This window comes from Ursus americanus, chromosome 13 (assembly GCF_024610735.1).
Source record: "Ursus americanus isolate L20-20 chromosome 13, mUrsAme1.1.p, whole genome shotgun sequence".
Lineage (NCBI taxonomy): Eukaryota > Metazoa > Chordata > Mammalia > Carnivora > Ursidae > Ursus > Ursus americanus.
Genome location: NC_142139.1, coordinates 39,898,830 through 39,920,505, shown reverse-complemented (window position 1 = coordinate 39,920,505; position 21,676 = coordinate 39,898,830). Strand labels below are relative to the sequence as shown.

At 43.2% G+C, this 21,676-nt stretch overlaps 1 protein-coding gene across 7 annotated transcripts in view; it reads right to left on the bottom strand.

Moving 5' to 3' along the window:
• FHIP1A (FHF complex subunit HOOK interacting protein 1A) overlaps window positions 1–16,101 on the bottom strand; it is a 241,748-nt gene extending 225,647 nt beyond the window's left edge. For 5 of the 7 annotated variants that reach the window (XM_087866508.1, XM_045798829.2, XM_045798830.2 and 2 more), the window contains exon 1: window positions 15,759–16,098. The gene's annotated coding sequence lies outside the window, so the exon portion shown is untranslated. Of the gene's footprint in view, window positions 1–15,758 lie in introns of all 7 variants that reach the window. The other 2 variants (XM_087866512.1, XM_087866513.1) reach the window with 2 other exon arrangements.
• Between the last annotated feature and the right edge of the window lie 5,575 nt (window positions 16,102–21,676).

Here is a 21,676-nt window from a genome sequence, read left to right as displayed (position 1 = left end):
TTTGATAAATCCAAATTGCCAAGGAACATATAGCTCATTTTCATATTTCTTCTCCTTCCCCCTTGTTCAAAACTATCGACAAAAATGTGCTACATAGCATACTTACGGAGGAAGATATAAAAAGACTTAGCCGGAAGCAGAGCAAACAGAATTATAAAAGACCAAAGCAGAGGACAGTGAGAGTAGCTGCAAACCAGCACCTCAGGAATGGGCTAACAACAGGACTTTGGGACTCAGTTTTGTTCTTAGGAAAAGTTGGCTCTAGGTCAAGGATGGTATATAGGTTTCATTTCCGGTAACAACCCCAAACACCTGGCAGAGTCTCCCTGCAGCACTGCGCTGATAAAGACTTCTGGGTCCTAGGGAAAATGAATTACACATTTCTTCCGTGGGCTCAAGACAGAGTGTTGGCATGCACGCCCCACAGTGGCCTTTCCTTCCCTAAGTAGATCTTGGAGACTTGTTTTAAAAAAAAACAAGTAAACATTCACCAGCCACCTAAGTGAAAGATAACATCAAGAACAGTGGAGGATTTGGAAGTACAGAGCTTGGTCCGGATCCTAAAGGAATTTATAATCTAGAAGAAGGTCAAATGTATAAAAGATAACATTACAAGGTGTCAAGTGACTAAGTTTGTAAAATTTCAGTCCAGAGATTCACCTGCCAGGAAATTGCTAGCAAAAGATAACCAAGAAAGGCTTAATGGAGGACACAGGCTCTGAACTGGGCTTTGAAGAACGCACATCACTGAAATAACTAGAAAGAGGAAGGGTTACTCCCAGCAGAGCAGGACAAAGAAGAAGAGGTAGGACGTGCTCAGGAATGAAAACAGACCAGCATGGCAACCGGAGCACAGGATCTGCACGGGGCACCAGATCACACATGGATGCCTTGCGTACCACTCAGTATTCTCTGGAGAAACTGAACCAATAGAAGATTTTATACACACACTCACCAGAGATACTTATTACAAGGAATTGGTTCACACAATTATGAAGGCTGAGAAGTCTCACAATCACAGTTTAAGGCTAAAGGCAGAGAAGATTGATGGCCTAGCTTGAAGACAGTCAGGCAAAGAGTGTGAATTCTTCCTTACTCAGTCTTTTTGTTCAATTCAGGTCTTCGACAGATTGAATGAGACCCACCCACGATGACAAAGGCAACCTATTTTACTCAGTCCACCTCAAATGTTAATCTCATCCAGAAACGCCCTCACAGATATACCCAGAATACTGTTTGACCAAATATCCGGGCACCCCGTGGCCCAGTCAAATTGGCACATAAAATGAATCATCCCACTTTGAATTGAGTCACTGCAAGTAGACTACAAGGACCACGATCAGCGACACGGGCAAAGCTGTACTTTATAAAATCAAACTGACTACGGCACGAAAATGGATTAGAGAGAGAAAAACTGGAAACAAAAACAAGACAAAAAGTATTATAACTGGCCTAAGAGGTAAATCAACAAATAAACACGTAGAGGATTCTATTAGCTCTGAGGGCCTCTGCTAGGTGACGAAGATGCAGAGTTACTCTTAAGAGCCACCCTATAGTTTAATTTGACGTCTGGATCCAAATATAGACCTCTCCAACAGGAACCGGAGAAGCCTAAGGTCCCAAAGGTCAACCAGGAGGATGCAGATTTATAAATTATCCATGCAAGGAAGAGAGCCAAGCTGGGAGTTTGCCCCAGGCGTGCCTCTACTGACAAGCTCCGAGGACAGCAGTTTTGAGTCAGGAAGCCTCATCAAACCTACTCATTTTGTGATTCACTGCGAAGGAATGACCACTCCTCAGTGACAAACTAACCCTAGACCATGATCAAGAGGTAGGATTACTGTAAGGGAAAAAAGGCAGGCAGCAACACAAGCAGGCGGCAGACACCTAAACACAAGTCACGAGCAGATTCACCCGCAGCAACTCCAGGGTCTGCCTTTCAATGGGACATGCAAGGTCCTAAACAGTCACACAGCGGAGAAGTACCAGAAGGAAATTCGGGGACGGTCAAACTTAATCAAGCTGATAAGAAATTGCATTAACCATTAAGTGTTGAATACAACTCAGGTAAATAGTGTTTCCTGAAGCACATCACGGCCAACAAAAGTCCCGTTGTCTGATATTTTCAGATGCATTTAAATGACTCCGTCTTGCTTAAAATAAGCATAATGTCAACATTTTGTAATATATACAAATAGGAGAGATTTTAAACACTCAACTTAAAAAACTGACTTCATGTTACAGAATAGACGATAATCAAGAATACATTAGACAGGCTGCATCTTCCCACGAAAAGAGCAAACAAGAGCAAACACAAACTATAAAGTACTCCGTGTCCTAAGAAATAGTTCTATTAAGAAAATTTTTCATAAAAAATATCAAGAAACATTTCCTCTGATAGAACAAATATGGACAGACATTTTCATTTTGAAGATTCACAAAATATTCATGCTAACAGACCTCCTAAAGGCATTTTTAAAATACAACTTATATCACTATATACTTACATGTGAATACACGTATGTGTATATATGTGTGTATATACAGAGATATACTTTTTCTATACTCATTTTGATATATTACAAAGAAAATCCTAAAATGGATGAACTCCAAATACAAGTTCCATGAACACAAAACAAACAGAAGACACTCGTTTTGAGGAATGACACGTAATCCTCTAACTTAATGGTTATGAACAAAGCTTGGACTCAATGAAAATATTAACCTGTTCTCTAAGATAGTCAATAAAAACTCTGCCACAGGAATTCCTGAAATGTTCCTGCTTCAATGACCCTGAGTCATGAAATTTAGCCAAAGTATTTTATTTCACATTTATCACACACAGAAAAGTAAAATCCATTCCTGGCACTTTCTATAAACCTAAAGATCTTAAAATTGACCCATTACCAATATTTCGACAAAGGTAAACTTTAACAACACAAGAAGAGCTAAAAGATACTCACTCCAGTCTGCAAAACCTAGTGGATCCTCTGAACTCCTTAAAGGCATGTCCTAGAATAATGTTCTTAAGAAAATGTTTGGAGAAAAAAAAAAACCTATGCTCCATAAAAACTAATTAGCAGTTCATCCACCAACTGCAGGGTATTTTTATAGCTGTTATCAATTCCTATCTTCTCTTGGGGAAAATATTAAAACCAAAAAGAACCTGAAATGTGAGGAAATGAGGCAAGATATACCTAAAAGCTCAGAGCCCTTGCTACTATGACTCATCAGTGTCTGATCACGTATTGATCATTTCCATCTTCAGTCTTACACATTAAGAAAAAAAGTACTAATATAATTTTAAATAGAGGAACCTATTACAGGAAGTATAAATTAGAGAAATTTAATATTTTCTTGTCTTTGACTTTCACAAAACTTTCCTACAAAAAACACTCAGGCGTACTTTAAGAATGTTCTCTAAAGCACTGTTCTTAATATAGAAAAATGGGAAACAACCCAAATTTCCAACAATAGGAAACTGTTTAAATAACCTGTGATGTAATATTATACAGTCAGAATGCTCTGTATGTACAGTCATGGAAACACTCTTAAGATCTATTAAGCTAAAAATAAAAACCAAGTTGAAAGTTGTTTAGTAATACTCATGTACTGATTATCACAATAATATTTTAATATGAAGATAAATTTTGAGGAAAAACCATATGGCAGTTTCTCCAGAATATAAGATTACAGTGCACTTTATATTTCAACATGACATATTTCTATAATGTTTGAATGTTGATATGTTTGAATGTTAATATGTATTATGTGTATAATCAGAAAAAGTTTTATACTGATATACTTCGAGGGGAAGTAGGAGAACTTAGGATAAAGAGAAAATGTAGGGTGTTAAAAAAAATTTTTTAAGATTTATTTATTTTAGAGAGCGCATGAGCAGGAGGGGCAGAGGGAGAGAGAATCTGAAGCAGACTCCAAGCTCAGCGTGCGGAGCCCCACACGGGGTTCGATCTCATGAGTCTGAGATCACGACCTGAGCTGAAACCAAGAGTCAGACATTCAACCAAATGCGCCACCCAGGTGCCCCAAAACTTTTCTATAATTGCTCTAAAATAACATCCACTGGGGGGCCCGGGTGGCTCAGTTGCTTAAGCATCTGCCTTCGGCTCATGTCATGGTCTTAGGGTACTGGGATCGAGCCCCACAGCGGACTCCCTGCTCAGCAGGGAGTCTGTTTCTCCCTCTGCCTCTGTCTGCCACTTCCCCTGCTTGTGTGCTCAGTCTCTCTGTCAAATAAATAAAATAAAATCTTTAAAAATAAAAATAAAATAAAGTAACATCCATCTCTCCCTTTCTTTTAGAAAAGTTATATCCTTATTCTTAGAACTTCAAAATTAAGCAACACACATAGATACTGGAAAAGCCCTCTGAGCATCTCCTGTTCATCACAGCTTCTCAGGATAAAAGTTTAGCCCAAATTCCAGTATTTATCAAATTCAACTGGATTCCTAAACAGTTGTAGACCTGTAGCTGCATTAAGTATCTCTAGTCCTAATTAAAAATTATTACAGAATTAACAAAAAGGGTACAGAGTTTGCAGACTCTAAAGATATTCGAAGCGTCTTCATAATGGAAATATGAGGAGTTAGAGAAAACTACTCTTGAATCCACGGTTCCATAACCTATTCAAACGTTGTAAAAACTAGATAAAAACGGAAAAGAGAATTGCCTAAAAAGGTAACTGAGAAATGACAAGCATGAGGAAATTTTCCACCTGCCTGGAGAGGGGTATGAACTTGCACTAGGAGAGGTCTGTTCTCACAGTCATGGGACCTTGACAAACATTTGAACTCCCGTACCTCAATTTCCTCACCTGCAAAATGAAAAAACTGGGCATAAACAATCTCTATAGTCCTTTCAGCTCTAAAATTCTGAAAATACACCTTTATACTAACCTGGCCAAAGGATTTTTTTTTTTTAATTATATACCGGCACACATCATAGAACATAAGGAACTTCAAAGTCATAAGGTACATAGCCAAAAACAGTAGACTCCTGTGTGGCTCCTCTCCACTCCTGAATTCCACTCCCCAAAAGTAGCTCCTTCAACCCTTGAAGGTGTTTCTTCTGGCAATTACTTCCACATTTGTAAATCACACACTTATATTAGTATTTCCTGATTTCTTTTTCAATTTTAGACATTATCAAAAGTTCTTTTCTCAACCTATTGGGGCTTTTATTCACCTACCCCATGTCCCCAGGCCCAGCCACACTGTTGAGATGCAAACAATATAAAAATTACATACACGTATATGTGTGTACATATTTACATACTGTCCTGTTCCCAATGAGGTCATGTTTTGGTTAATAAATAAGATCTCATTTCACATCCAAACACTTCACAAAATGTAGTAGGCAAAAAATTAAAAGCTTGGCCTCTGTATTAGAAATCCTGGATTTGGGTCTGAGGAAGAAAGTATGAAAATGAGTTAAGGAAACCTAACTCAAAATTGTTGTTGGGAAGCCATGAAAGGAGAGCTCTGATACATGTACCGTTCGTGGTCACAGCTTGGGTAGTCCAGAAGAAGGACAGCTTCCTCTCAGCCCAGCAAAGGCAAACTGCCCTTGCCTGTAGCCAATGGAAAGTCACCACTACTTTAAACTCTCATTTTCCTCCAAAGAACTTTTACTCAAAACAAAACCCCTCCCAACTTCCTCCTTTCCTCTATAAAAGGACGCCCTGGGGGTACCTAGATGTCTCAGTCAGTTGAGCACCCAACTCTTAATTTCAGTTCAGGTCATGATCTCAGGGTTGTGAGATCAAGCCCTGAGTAGGGCTCCACGCTAAGCATGGAACCTGCTTAAGACTCTCTCTCTCTCTCCCCTTCTATCCCACCACCCCCTTAAAAAAAATAAAAAATAAAAAATAAATAAAAGGATGCTTTCCTCCTTTGTTCTCTGGACCTGCCTGTGGTTCACCATAGTTTGCTTGTCCCAAATTGCAATTTTTCTGTATTCCCAAATAAGCTCAATTTTGCTGGCTGAATAGTTTACCTTTTTTCTTTTAAAAGGTTGACATTTCATGGTGTCAGAAGTGGGAACTGAAGGAGAGGAATCCCTGAGAAACTAATGACCCCAGAATCGTGTGTGGAACCCACACAACCCCCTTGTACTCTCCACCTCCATGAGTTGTCTTCTTCCTTTCGATTCAGTATGTCTCCTCTTGGATTCAAGCTCCCTTCTTTTGGTTAATCTCTCTGACTTTACTCATGATCTGTTTTCTTAAAGTCATCATCTTTTTGGTGAGTACTCATTTGTTTCCTGAACCTCTGGTTTTATTTTGTTTTTAAGATTTATTTATTTGAGAGAGAGAAAGAGTGAGGGAGAGTAGGGGGAGGAGCAGAGGAGAGAATCTTTCAAGCAGACTCCCCACTGAGGGCAGAGCCCAATGCCAGTCTCCATCCCACAACCCATCAGATCAGGACCTGAGCCAAAACCAAGAGTCGGCCACTTAACTGACTGAACCACCCAGGGAGTCCCTGAACCTCTGGTTTTGAAGTATGGAATCCCAATCCTCTAAATCTCTCAAGAGGTCCTCCTTCTGTGACCCTGATTGGTTTTATGTTCAAAAACTATGGTTCTGCCCCCCATGAGCATTTGGACAAGTCCAAATATAATTTGTCCAAAGATAATTTAGATCTCCAGTGGCCATTACGAGGAACTTTCAACCTCCCCTTACCTGCTTTTTTCACAGCCAAATTAGAAGACCGCAGGTCTAAAATTAAACAGACTGAATGGGATTCCTATTTTAGTTGGTACCTGGAGGCTTCTAAACATATCCAAGATTCTAAAATTGCCTTTTTACAAAATACCACTTCTAAATTAACTGAGGTGAACTAACAATCAAAAGAAGACAAGAAAGCTTCTGAGGCCTTTTTCCCCTCCCCTGTCCTCTTTGTCTCCAATGCCAGCTTCCCCTTTCCCTCTGTACTGTCCTAATATCCTCTATATCCTCTACTTTCCTCATTCCAATCCCCTCACCACTTCCCTATTTCTCCAATCCTCTCCCCACCTCTTCCCACAAACCTATTAAAATCTGATTTAAAATCAGACCCTGTGAGGAACCAAATGTGAAGCACTTAATTTCTTATGTTCCCCGGACTAAAGCGGAACTAAAAGCCATGGTCAAAGATTTTCCCAAAGTAACTAAGGATCCCCACAGATTTGCTGAGGAATTTCATATGGTCATTCAAACTTACCAACCCGGCTTCTCTGACTTACATCAGCTAGGCCATATGCTTGTCAGTGAAGGCCAGGCCCAACACTGGATGAAACCGCCAAGTGGAATGATCCCCAAGAGTCTTTAGAATTACAACCTGGGGACAGAGAAACCCCACTGCCTAATTTCATGCTCAGGCTCAGGGAATAACCAAACTACTTCATTTGGCAAATTTCTAGGACTTTCCCAAAGTCATTCAATTGGAATAAGATTCAGGCTTGTACCCAGAAGTCCAATGAGCCCACACATGATTACTATAGCCAGCTCAAAATTTTTTTTTTAAGGAAAACTCTGATCTTCCTTTGGATGTTAAATCCACTCGGGCAGGCTTTAACTGCATTCATTAATGGGCTGAATCGCGATATATCTCTTCCGCTAAAAAGACAAGGATGAAAAGGGAACCTATGTCGACTCCAGACTTAGTTAATTTAGCAAACCAGCTCTCCTGCCCAAGATGATTCAACTAAAAAGAAAGACCATGGAAATCCTTAATTTTTAACCCCAACAAATGGAGGCCTCTAAACAAAACCAAAAGCTTCCTGATCTCTACCATTATTTCAAAAAGCCGGGACACTGGAAGAAAGACTGCTACAAACTTAAATGTTCCAGGTGCCCTCAGCCTTCCAACCATCCTTACCAGTGTCCTCCTAATCCCAAATGACAGACTCCAAGGAACTCTAAGGGCTTTTACCAATCCTTCCCCTCCATTGACTTGGAGAAACCATTCTCCAGATTAGGAATGAATCTTTCTCTGTCCTTACTGACACCAGAGCTACATTCTCAGTGCTCATCCCATTAAACAGCCCCCACCTCCAAGTACTAAAGCAGTTCAGAGAGTGGGGGTCTCTAATAAACCTCAACAGGTTCCTATCTCTACACCTAACCCTTTTGCTTAGACCCTTTAAGAGACCCTTTTCTCCTTAAGAGCCACCCTTTTCTCCTTAGTCCCCCCCACCACTACTCATTTTTTGAGCCAAGATTTCTTAGAAAAAGGTGGTGCAGGAATTTCTTTCTCCTGAAAAGGGAAACAATTCTAGAATTTGTAAAACAGCAACCAAAATAGCCAACTAAGTGAATCAAATGACCCTTTATCATCTTTTATTTGCTCCATCCCTAGCAGCATTGCAGCTAATACCATGACATTAATTATCTGTCCCTATTAGATCAGCTACCATCCTCCTTATGGTCAAAATCCTCTACTAATATTGACAGAATCCACAGTGTATCTCCTATTAAGATTCAAATTGATCCCCCAAAACCTCTCCCCTGAATTAACCAATACCACATAAATAAAGAGAGCCTTCAAGGCATTAACTCAGTAATAGAGACTGTAAGGCCCAGGGTCTCATTATCCCTCACACCAGTCCCCGCAACACTCCTATTTTGCCTGGGAAGGAAGAAAATGGCCACAATGGAAGCTTGTCCATGACCTCTGAGCCACGTTGTCACCTGTTGTCCCCAACCCCCACACTTTATTAGCCTCCATCCCTACTGAGAGCAAATTTTACTGATTAACATATGTAGTGCTTTTTCTAATACCCCAGTGGATAAAACAAGTCAATACCTTCCCCCGTTACTTGGGAAGGACAGCAAAACACCTGGATAGCAATGCCCCAGGGTTTCACTGAGAGCTCGTATTTCTTAAAAGCTTTAAGGACTGACCTAGATGATATTAAGGTCCCTGGAGTCTCCACTTTAATACAATATGTGAATGACTTACTTCTCCGCTCCCCTTCCCAAGCCTCCTCACAAGAAGATAGCATCCCTTTGCTAAAACTCTTGGCCAAAAAGGGACATCAATTCTCTAAGAAAAAATTATAATTTATACAAACTCAAGTATGATATTCAGAAGATCTAGTCTCAGAACAAAGACTGCCTCTAGAGCCAGACAGGCTTTGTGGCACCCTGAACTTCCCAAAGCCCAGAATCAAACATCAGCTGCAAGCTTGCTTATACTGGCAAGCTACTGCAGCAACCGGATCCCAAACGTGTCCCCGATGGCCCAACCCATATACACCTTGTTAAAAACTACTACACCTGACCCTATCATCTGAAAGACTGGATGAGTTTTTAAATCCTAAAGTTTAAAAAACAAAAACCTGCCTTTGGACACCCCAATTATCAACTCCCTTTCTTGCTTTTTGTATATGAAGAAGAAGGAAGTGCCCTTGGAGCACTTACCCAAAGGCACGGGGATCACCACCGGCCCATAGGATATTACAACCAACAACTAGATCCTGGCCTGTGGGTAATCCCCATGCCTCAGAGCTAGGCCTGCTACTGCCCTTCTTGTGAAGGCCACTGAGGAAATTGTCATGGGATCCCCTTTAACCATCTTTGTGCCACAAGCAGTTGAACTCTTAACTCTCGTCGTAACCTCCCTTAGTAAGTTGTCTCACTTCCTACGAAATGCTCCTGTCGAGTGCCCCTTAGATCACTGTCATAATTCACGGTAATAACCTTAGCCCTGCTACTCTTTTCCCCTCCTTCACTGATGAAACCCCCCCAGGACTGTTCAATACCAACAGATCACCCTCTGACCCCCTGTGATGACTTACAGAAAACTCCTTTGAATAACCGTGACTCCTCATGGTTCACTGATCGTTCTTATGAGAAAAATGAAGATGGTAAATATCACGCTGAACATGCATTATCAACTTCTTTTGAAGTAACTAAAGTGGGACTTTTAACTTTGGCTACTTCAGCCCAATGGGACAAACTATACACACGAGGGCCTGTAGCCTAGCCAATGGCAAAACTGCCAACATTTATACCGACCGTAGATAGACCTTTGGAGTGGCCCACGACTTTGAAATGTCATGGCAACAATGTGGCTTCCTTAATTCCAGCAGAGACAAAATTAAAAACAGACCATTTTTTCCCCCAGAAAAGATTGGATGCCCATCTCACCTGCTGCTTTGGCTATTACTACGATCCCAGAGCATTCTGAGCTTGACTCTCAGAAAGTTAAAGGAAATCACCTTGCTGACATTTCTGCAAAATATGCTGCCCTTCAAAGGTCCAAAAGTCACACCTCTGTCATGGTCCAAAGGAACTCACCTCCAGATGATAATGTGGAGAAACTGACTAGAGACACCCAACAATCAGCACCAGAAACAAAAGACAATATTGGCAGTCAGATGGTTGTTGGTAGGATACGACGAGAAACCTCTGGTTTGGACCAAATAAGAAGCCGGTCCTACCAAACAAAATTCCCACTTTTGACTGTTGTACATGCATTAAACCATTGACCTATAGATAAAATGATAATGTTTACGAATCAATAGTGGTAGGGAAATATTAAGAAGGCTTCAGAAAATGCCTACTTAACCTGCTCCACCTGCCCAAAATAAAATCCTGGGAAACCGGTCTACACAGCTCCTGGGCACTTTATATTGCCTAATGAACCATTCAAGGTTTGGCAAATGGACTTTATTCAGCTACTTCCATCTCATGGATATAAACAGGTTTTGGTAATGATTTGCATGCTTTTCCACTGGGTCAACACCTTTCCAGGTAGACCAACTACTACCTCTTCAGGAGCTAAAATCCTACAGGAAAAGATCACCCATACATAGGGAACCCCTCCTGATCTCCATAGCAACCAGGGAACCCATTTTACTGGCCAAATATTCTGGCAAGTCAGTGTGCTGCTTGGCCAGTTTTACAGCATTTTCGCTGTGTTTATCATCCTCAGTCCTCAGGACGAGTCAAATGAACCAACGACATCATCAAAACTCAACCGGCAAAATTTGTGGAAACTCTCCAAATACCTTGGTGGTTGGTTCTCCTAAATCTCAGATCCATCCTCTTTGGAACTCATAAACTCTCACCCTTTGAGATATTTACTGGGTGCCCCATAAATCTAGATTCCACCTCTTTTTACCTGCACCTAATAAAAGGAAATACACTTCAGTATTGCAAATGTCTAATTACATCCCTTGAAAATAATCACGCTGTGGTAGAGCAATCTTTTCACAGTGCATTCCCAGGAGATGAAGATCTCCAGCACCACACCCTGCAACCTGGGAATTTTCTTCATTGGAAAAGACGCTCCAAAGAGACTCTTCAACCACACTGGAAAGGCCCTGGTCAAGTGTTACTGTCCAATCCTTGTGCAGCCCAAATGCAAGGAGTAGACTCCTGGATCCAGGTGTCTCATATAAAGAAAGCCCCCAAACCTGACTGGACCTGTACACCAAGTGGCTGACCTCAAACGGAAAATTTCCAGGAACTGAAGGAGCCAACAGCCGAAGCAGACAGCTTTCCCCGAGATGATGGGATCAGGCCAATGTTCTTTCTCTTTCTTTTTTTTTATTATAATAATTTTTTATTATGTTATGTTAGTCACCATACAGTATATCCCTAGTTTTTGATGTAGTGTTCCATGATTCATTATTTGCATACAACACCCAGTGCTCCAATATGTGCCCTCCTTAATACCCATCACTGGCCTATCCCAGTCCCTCACCCTCCTCCCCTACTCTTTCTTTTTCTTACTCCATTTTCTCCTTCTCTATCCTGAAGAGACAATGCCTTCCTTCGCAGTTCCCAATTCTTCACGAAAGAGGGAAACCTTTCTGGATGTTCAGATTCGTTGGATCTGCCTATACAGTCCTGACCCTGCAGTCTTCCTCACAGCAACCTTCTTCATCTCCACTGCAACCCCTAACTCCACCTGCACCTCTCTGGATATCTGTCACTAAGTCAAATTTCTACAACCAGGGTTTCCTGTACCTTGCTTTGCTCTCTCCCCTGGCCTAACTCTCAATACAACTAATTGTACCTAATCCACCCATATGGTTGCCCGTTCTCACTGCTACCTTAGGTCTGCTTGCTCTAGCAGAACACCCCCTCTCTATATGGCCTTCGAGAACAAAGTCCACAGAACAAGAGGACTTCTCCCTAATTATTCCTCAAACACCACTGAAACCTTGGCTTGAAAGGACCGATTGAATAATCCCAATTAACAGCACTATTAACAATCAAACGCTAGCACGAACCCTATATGCACCACCTGACTGTACCTTTGGGGAGAAGGGGCCTCGCAATGGGCCTATGAATGTTTACATAGCTGGCAGACTGGAGGCCAATGCTTACTCGAATTTCTAACTGCCTCTGCACATTCACAATAAATCTGAAGCCTTTCGTTGGTCTTCCCCATTAAACCTTCACCTCTGCCTTCACCAGGAACTCCCAGGAAGTATATAGGACTCCGGATTTGCCTCTTTTGGAAGGGCACTTATCCCTATTGCACACACTCACACCAATGACATACAAATGTGATAGCAAGCACCTGACGCACATGAATAAATTCCTCCGGAGAAGTAGAAACCCAAATACATAAAATTAAGGAACAAGCATACTGGCTACAACAAATTCCACATGACGATCCATGGGCCTTTGATCTCTCTGGCTAGTTACCTTCAGCTGTAGGCTCCTGGTTTAGGACTATCACACGAACCGGGGTCATTATTTTGCTCCTCTCATCTTACTGTATATCATCATTTTTAAGCTTTATACCTGATGCCTGTCAAACCTTTGTAGAAACAACGGTGCCCAGTAAAGTGATGCTGACTCAATGCATCGAGATTATCTTCAATGTTTACAACCTTGACAAGATAGAGACTTTAGATGGGAAATGCCTGAGAGCTCTCCTTTCTACCCTCCCTTGCGACTCAAATGTGGCCTCAACAGTTTCTAATCTGGGCACTTCCCTTGACATGGGACATGACACCCAGGAAAGGTCCTTCCTCACATCAAGGGCTAGAAGTGTTTCTAATAAGGAACAGATGACCCAATTCTTGATCAGGGATGCTCTTCAAGAAAGATCTTGACCAAAAGAGGGAAATGTGAAAATGTGTTAAAGAAACCTAACTCAAAGCTGCAGTTTGGGAAGCCACAAAAGGAGGGCTCTGACACCCATACCACTCATGGTCGCAGCTTGCACAATCCAGAAGGAAGATTTCCTCTCAGCCCAGCAACAGCAGGCTGTCCTCGCCCGCAGCCAGTGACAAGCCGCCACCACTTAGGACTCTCTTTTGTCCTCCAAAGAACTTTTGGTCAAAACAAACCCCTCCCAACTTCCTCCTTTCCTCTATAAAAGGACGCACTGTTCCTCTGTTCTCCCCAATTGCCTACAGTACTTCATCGTTTGCCGGTCCCTGATTGCAATTCCTCTGCCACTCCTGAATCAACTCAATTTTGCAGGCTGAATTATTTACCTTTTCCTTTTTGTTAGCCTTTTCCTTTTAAAAGGTTGACAGAAGTATGTACCTAAAAGTTCCTTATTTTCTCTGAATCTTATCCGTTTTCCTCCTATGTAGTCTAAATGTAACAGCACTCCCTACAAAACAGTTAAATCACAAAGCACGAATACAGTGCATGTCAAAGCACTTTGCTGGTCCTGAAGCACTACAGGAAGGTTGCTGAGAGATCAGATCCCTCTAGATGAAATCCCTGACATTACTGGTCACTCGAGCACCGTTCCTCTACTAAGGCTAAGAGCTGGAAGTCGCTGAGACAGAGAGTGAAGTAGACAGAAATCGTGTTGCAAGGCCAGAGTCTGAGCGCCCAGTTCTTCAGTGGACCCATGTATTGCCCTAGGAAACGTGTACACGGTATAAAGATCAAGCACTGAAGCATGGATCTGAGAAAGCACTTCTGTTTTATATTTGCAGGGAGAAGCAGCTTCCTTATCAAAATTTTAAGTAATACAAGAACAAAATTTCAAAAGTCACTCCTCAGGCAACTCTTGTTTCTTCTAATTTGTACCTATTTCTACATAATTTGTTTGCACGTCTGCTTTCTGATTTGCAGACATTATCTACTGGCTTCCTGTGAACTTTGTAGAGAGTGTTCAGAGCCAAATTTGGGATATTATCATGCAGAACTGTCCAGTGAGGCATTACTCCGAACAGTCCTTTGATTTCTAGTCTTCGAAGGCCTACATCACAAGTAATACAACCTATAGTGTCTCTGTGTAGAGGCAAGAAGGAAGCTAGCTGGGCAGTTGGGCCTTAATTATGAGACCACTGTAAACTTCTCTGAATCTAGTTCACTGAGATTCGGTTTCTTTTGCTCTTTTCACCCACCCCACACAATTTAATCCTGTTCCTAAAGCTGCAGGACAAACGAAAAATGGGACCCCAAACTTAATGCATTTCAAGACAAGCAGGGGCACAATTCTTATGAGCTCTGTGGAAAGGGATTAACTGCAGCTAAAGGAAACCAGCTTTTAATTATCTAAAAAGTTATCTAAAGCCGACAACTATGCAGCATTAAAATTTATGGACTGGATCTCCTGCATAATATCTGTCCAGAGGTGACCACTAATGTTGTCCAAATGTAGACTTCAGCTGGGGTATGCTAGGTTTGGGCAGGGACAACAGCCTGTCTAGTGCCAGGTGTACAAGTGAACTTGAGACCAGGCAGGTGACCCTGCCAAGAGGCATGGGTACATTAAGGAGAGGAAATCTTTTCTCTCATTAATCAACAGGATAAAGGTGATTAAGCAGGAATTATTTTTCAATGACCTACATAATTTCATCAGGGCTGCTGTGGCTATTAGCAGAGAGCAGATGACTTCCTAATAAGATGAATTTGATAGCAGAGCCCTTCCAGAGAAGCCTGCGGGTGGGCCCAATCGGGCGGCTTACTATTACTCCTCAGGGCTGTCTCTCCCCCGTTTGGGGCTCCCTCCTCCAACCGGGATATTTCCCCGTCCCTGGAGGGCGGAGGCTGCAGCACTCACTGAATGGTGGAAGCTGGATCAGTTAAGAACGATGGATTCAGGTAGGTGAAACAAAGCTCACGTGATTCCCAAAGTTCCAAGCAAACAAGACTGCAGCTGCTACCAACACCTCTCTCTGGCCGGGCTTGAAACAGGACGGCAGCTAGTTCCATTCCCCAGCAAAAACAGGGTTAACAAGGAAGCTTTGTTGAAGTCAGGGCGGGGGAGAGACCAACAGACACGGAGGCACACCATCAATAACAACCACCACGACTTGAACGCAGTTTCATTAGAGACCTTATGAAATTGAGCAACAGCCACCCAACAAGTCTGTCCTTACACTGCAAACCCCAGAGTGGCACCACCTCCGTCTCCTGTTCAAGCGAGGTGGCTTGGAGAGGAAAACTGAGCCCCTAGATCTCTCCGCCTCTGCCCGTTCCTCCCGTAGGACCCCCGCTCCCTGGCCTCAGGGACTAAGGAAAGAGGTAGAGAGCCCCGATGACATCTTTCTCCGTCAAAACAAGCTGGCTCTCTCTCCCCCGGGGTCAGTCACCGAGTAACGCCCGGTCCCGCAGCTCCGGCAGCCACCTCCTCCCCGCCGTGCTGCGGCCGGACGCAGCGATCTTGTTCGGGATATTCCCAGCTCAACCCCCATGCCAATACCTGCTCCTCCAGCCCAGTCGGCGGGGAATGTGAGGAAAAGGACCCGTCTGCTCTCCCCCTCTCTTAAGCCCCTAAAATAAAAGAATCCCTCAAGCGCAAAGCTCAGAGCAGCATGCCACGTACCTGTCCGCGGATCCGGCTCCTCCTCCCTCCAAGTGCGGGACTCTCCGGACAAGTATCCCCGAACAGCCGGGAAAGTTTGTGCCGCCGTCCTGGGGACGCGGGCCCCCGAGCCGCCACCCGCGCCGGGCACCGGGTGGTGTGGGGAGTCGGCTCCTCCCCGCCCGGTTCCAACTCCACAAACAGCCAGGCCCTAGGAAGAAAGTAGGAGGAGGGAGAAGGTTTGAGCGCAACTTTTCGACCGTGCGTCACCGGGTGGCTGAGCTGTGCCGTGCGGATCCGGGGCTCGCCACCACTCCCCCCTCTCAACTCTGCTCTGGAGCGCGGGCGGGGCGAGCCGGGGCGGGGCGGGGCCCAACCTGCCGGGCGGCCCAGGGGAGCGCGCACCCGGGCCCGCCCCGGCCGCCGCCAGCCCCGCCTCCGCCCCGGCCCGCGGGACACGCAGCAGCCAGGTGCGCGGGGGCTCGGGCTCCGCCTCGAGGCCGCCTGGCACTGGTTTCCAGGGTGAAGGGGGAGGAGCCTCGGAGGGAAACTTTCCACCGAAACTTAACCCGGGCGGTGTGAAGGACACCCCGCCTTTGGGGGCTCGTCTTTAGCCGGAACTGCATCCCATCACGCACAGCCGCGCTCATACCCCCCACCAAACGAGAAAATAAATCAGCACTTAAGAACCGGCCAGAGGGCTCGTTTCTCGGGTCCTGCGGAGGAAGTCCCAACTCCGCCCGTCACGGACGTTTTCGATTTCTCGCTTTCCAGGCGTTTGACGGCTGCCAGCGGCGCCCTCTCCCCACTCCAATTTCATTCACTGAAGCCTTTATTTTTGTCCCTGAGGTTTGAATTTTAAAATGCTAATACGGCCCCAAGAGAGCTGAATCAAGCGATGGAACCTTTCGCCTGTTACTCTACTGGCATATTCTACTGAAGTGGGCAGGGGGAGGTTTGCCCTGGGCAGATTTAATGTGTCAGCATTTGGGGGAGCGATAGAGGTGAGGGGGGGAAGCAGCTATTGCTTTTTTTTTTTTTAAGATGAACCAGTGTTGTTGCAGTTGTTTGTGAGTTTATATGTGCGTGGCACATGTTCACTGTCAACCACCCCACCCCCCCCCAAAATGAGGGCTTCTTAACTTCGACAGCTCTACAGCAAAAAAAGAACCATCTCCAACTCAGGACTCCCCTGAAAATGGGACAGCAGTTTCAGAATCTATTTCGCACCCCACTCCCCCCACCCCCCCGGGCAGGGCTGGGGTGGGAGGAAGGGTTGGTCTTTGGCACTGCCCCGGTCTCAACAGCCTTCCCGGAGCCCAGACCTCCACTCCGGACTGCCTGGCCCCTCCTTTGCCAGCTGCCCTTCATTAGACGCTTGAGTCTGTGCCCATTGCCAAACTGGGAAGGGCCGCCTTCCCTCTCCATTCCTCCATCTCCCACACCCCCTGCGTGCTTGGGCAGCATAGTCAACGCTTTGCTTTCTGGACTTTAAATCCAGGAGGAGGAATCAAATTCTTGGGTAGAGGCCTTCTTGGCATTTTCAGAGCCCTGTGGTTGGCGTGGTTGAAACTTGAGGTAAGCCCAAACCTGAGCAGGTTGGGCCACACCAGGGCTTACAAAGGCGGATGTGGAGAATTTTCCACCTCGGCGCCATCCTGCTGGCACCTTACCAAACTCTCCTTTGGAGGAAGCATCTTCCTCCCGTCATTGTCAATGAATCGCATCCGGAGAGAACCAAAATCAGGTGTATCTGGTTTCACATTCTCTCTTGCGACCATGGTAATGGGATGATACTGATTTCACACTTCTTCTAAGGCAGTCTACCACCCCTGCTGTGGTTCCTGGACGGCAGCGAGCGAGGGTTGCGCTTGCTGCGATTCCTCTCAGGATTCGCCAGCCTTTCACCTGTAGCAAGGGCAGACAACTGTCCCTTAAGTAAAAGCTGGGGAAGGACAAGAGAGCTAAAAAGTAGAAAAGAGAAGTTCAGGTCACCTTGGCCTGCTGTAATGATTGCAATTCTTCAACCGCTAGTTAGTAGTGCTTTTGGTGTGCTAGGCATTCTTCTAGGTGTTGGGGTCACCGGGGAGAACGAACACATAAAAATTCTAGCCCTCATGGAGTTTACCTTCCAGATGGGAGAGATAGATGATAAACGTGTGGACTGCCAAATGATTAGAAACATTAGGGAGAAAAATTAGGCAGGGAGGAGGCATAAGGAGTGTGACAGGTGCTTTTTTAAATAAGGTGATCAAGGAACACCTCCAGAGGAGGTGACATTGAGCTCAGGCCTGAAGGTGGTTAAAGAGCAAGATATCCGGACAGGCAACTTTCAAGGCAGAATGCACAGCAAGTACAAAAGCCCTGAGGCAGGAATATGCCTGAGTGCACTAGGAACAGCTAAGAGACCAGGGTGGCAGAATGGAAAAGGTAAAGACGGGGCAGAGGTCAGGATGTTACAGTTCGGGTGAGGCTTTTACTCTGAGAGAGCTGGGGGCCACTGGAGGCTTTAGGGTAGAAAAGTGATATCTTCTGACACATAGGATCACTTTGACTGCTAGGCTGAGTATAGACAGTAGTGGGTAACAGAGACCAATTAGAAGGGTACTGAAATAATCCAAGAGCAAGAGGATAGTGACTTTCACCAGGGAGATAGGGGTGGAGGAGATAAACTGACAGGGACCCCTCACAGACTGAATGTGACGTATGAAGGAAAGAAAACAAGGAAGGCTCTGAGGTTTTTGGCCTGAGCAGCTGGAAGGATGGAATTACCTGAGCAAAGGAGAAGATTTCAAAAAAAGCAGGTTGAGGGTAAAAATCAAGAAGGCCAAAGGGAAGACAGGAAAGGACATATAATTCGAACAATCCTCAACTCCCTCAGTTTGTAAATGAAGAAAATACCTACTTCATTAGGGTTGTTTTAAGGATAACATGAATTAATGCAGTGAGGTGTCTAGCACAGCACCTGATCAGTGGCAAGCAGTTAAGAATGTTAATTCCCTCTCTACATGTATGAATTTCATACGTATCCACTGTGCCCTCTGGGGATGAAACAGAGTCATTGTTTTAGAGGAAATAAGTCCTTACTAAAAGTAAAGGAAAGGAAAAAGAAAACAGGAAAGAAAGAACATGAAATAAAAATATTAAAACAATGGAATATTATTGAGCCATAAAGAAGAATGAAATATTGCCATTTGCAACAACATAGATGAAGTGTGAGAGTATTATACTATGTGAAATAAGTCAGAGAAATGAAAATACCGTACGATTTCACTTACATGTGGAATTTTACAAAACAAAACAAAACAAAACAAAACAGGGGCATCTGGGTGGCTCAGTTGGTTAAGCCTCTGGCTCTTGGTTTCAGCTCAGGTCATGATCTCACAGTGGTGGGACTGAGCTCGGTGTTGGGCTCCATGCTCAGTGCAGAGTCTGCTTCAGATTCTTTCTCCCTCCCCTCTGTCCCTCCCCACTTGTGTTCTCTCTCTCTCAAATAAATAAAATCTAAAAAAAAAAAAGTCAAACTCATGGATACAGAGAATAGACTGATGGTTGATAGAAGAGCAGGGCATAGAGGTGGGGGACAAAATGGATGAAAGGGAACAAGAGGTACAAACACCCAGTTATAAAATAAATAAGACATAGGAAAATATTGTACAGCAGGAAAAATACAATCAATAATATTGTATTAACTTTGCATGGTGATAGATGATAACTAGACTTATTATGGTGATTATTTCCACAATATATAAACATCAAATCACTATGTTATACACCTGAAACTAATGTAATATTCTATTTCAATTTATTTCAATTAAAAAAGTTAGAACATGATGGCCATTGGAGGAAAAAAACATAAGAAATGAAATCTAACAAACATGTCTAATACAATCCATGTTATAATAGTTTCTCCTGAGTTCTACTTCCTCAAGGAGACAAACTAAAGTATCAGAGTTTACTAGTTTGGGAAAGGAGTTTGAAATATGAAAAGTTTGGGGGCGCCTGGGTGGCTCAGTCATTAAGTGTCTGCCTTGGGCTCAGGTCACGATCCCAGCGTCCTGGGATCGAGCCCCTCATCGGGCTCCCTACTCAGCAGGAAGACTGCTTCTCCCTCTCCCACTCCCCCTGCTTGTGTTCCCTCTCTTGCTGCCTCTCTCTCTGTCAAATAAATAAATAAAATCTTTTTTAAAAAATGTGAAAAGTTTGTAATAAAGCAGAAAAAAAATACAGCATATGTAATAAACAAAGAATTTTTGTTGTTCCTCCTTTATAAAAAAAATTACTTTAAATGAGATGTAACAGTACAAAAAGTCAAAAGAACAGAGAATTCTAAAAAATGAAATTTAAGAAAACACAAATGGCCAGTGTATTTTTAAAGTCCAACTATACCAGTTAAAGCTAGAATGAAAAACAATTATTTTTTATTTATAAATTTGGCAAGATTAGAAAAATTATAAAAATAATATTGTTGGATGTTGGACAGTATCACACCAGGCTGAAGGAAGTTACAGTAATTTTTAGAAATGTGTATCTAAATATTCAAAATGTTTATGCTTTTCAAACCAGAAATTTTACTTGTAGGAATTTATTCTAGTATTCAAATATTTGCTAAAACTTTATGTATAAGAATGTACTAAAAAGAAATATCCTGGGGCGCCTGGGTGGCACAGTGGTTAAGCATCTGCCTTCGGCTCAGGGCGTGATCCCGGCGTTATGGGATCGAGCCCCACATCAGGCTCCTCTGCTATGAGCCTGCTTCTTCCTCTCCCACTCCTCCTGCTTGTGTTCCCTCTCTCGCTGGCTGTCTCTACCTCTGTCGAATAAATAAATAAATAAATAAATAAATAAATAAATAAATAAATAAATCTTTAAAAAAAAAAAAAGAAAAGAAATATCCTAAGTGTCCAACAAGACAGAATTATGATAAGCACTAGATATTATGGTGAAGCCATGTTATAATATTACAAGACTTTTTTTAAATATTGAAGAATATCTATTAAACGAAAAAGTGTTCGCATTATTATATAAAATAAGCCTACTACAGAACAGTTATTAAAGTAGGATTCTCCTTTTTTTTTTTTTTAAGATTTTATTTATTTATTTGACAGAGATAGAGACAGCCAGCGAGAGAGGGAACACAAGCAGGGGGAGTGGGAGAGGAAGAAGCAGGCTCATAGCGGAGGAGCCTGACGTGGGGCTCGATCCCATAACGCCGGGATCACGCCCTGAGCCAAAGGCAGACGCTTAACCGCTGTGCCACCCAGGCGCCCCTAAAGTAGGATTCTCCTTAAAAATGTTACTTGTTATCTCTATATTAGGATGACCCTTTTTTATTCTCTTTGTTCTTTTTTCTATTTCCACATTTTCTGCCATAAGCAAGTGTCACGTTCTCTTGGGGGATAATAGGCTGTGTATATAATGAGATCTAGTGGATACTGCCCAAGTTTTCCAAGGTGGTTATAGCAATTTACACTCCCACTGGCAATATATAAAAGAGTTCTAGTTTGAAGCAATGCATTTTTAACATGATGGATCCAGTAAACAGCCATCGACTGGAACTCTACTACTTTAGAAGTTAAAATGATTAATTAAGCAGAAGTTAGAAATAAGCACATTGGGGGTGCCTGGGTGGCTCAGTCAGCTCAGGATCCGACCCTTGACCTTGGCTCAGGTCTCCATCTCACTGTCACGAGTTCAAGTCCGTGATGGGTTCCACACTGGGTGTGGAGCCTACTAAAAAAGAAAGAAAGAAAGTACAATGGTTGTGAATGCATTTTTAGTAATATAATGTCAACCTTTTCTAGACTGTATTTCTCATTATCTGTCTTATTTATTCTGACCCTCTTTAGCTTATTATATAAGGTATGTCTAAGCATTCATATTGGATTTCTTTAACAAAGAAGAGCTGCACAAGACTCGCTTCTTTCCTTACTTCCTTT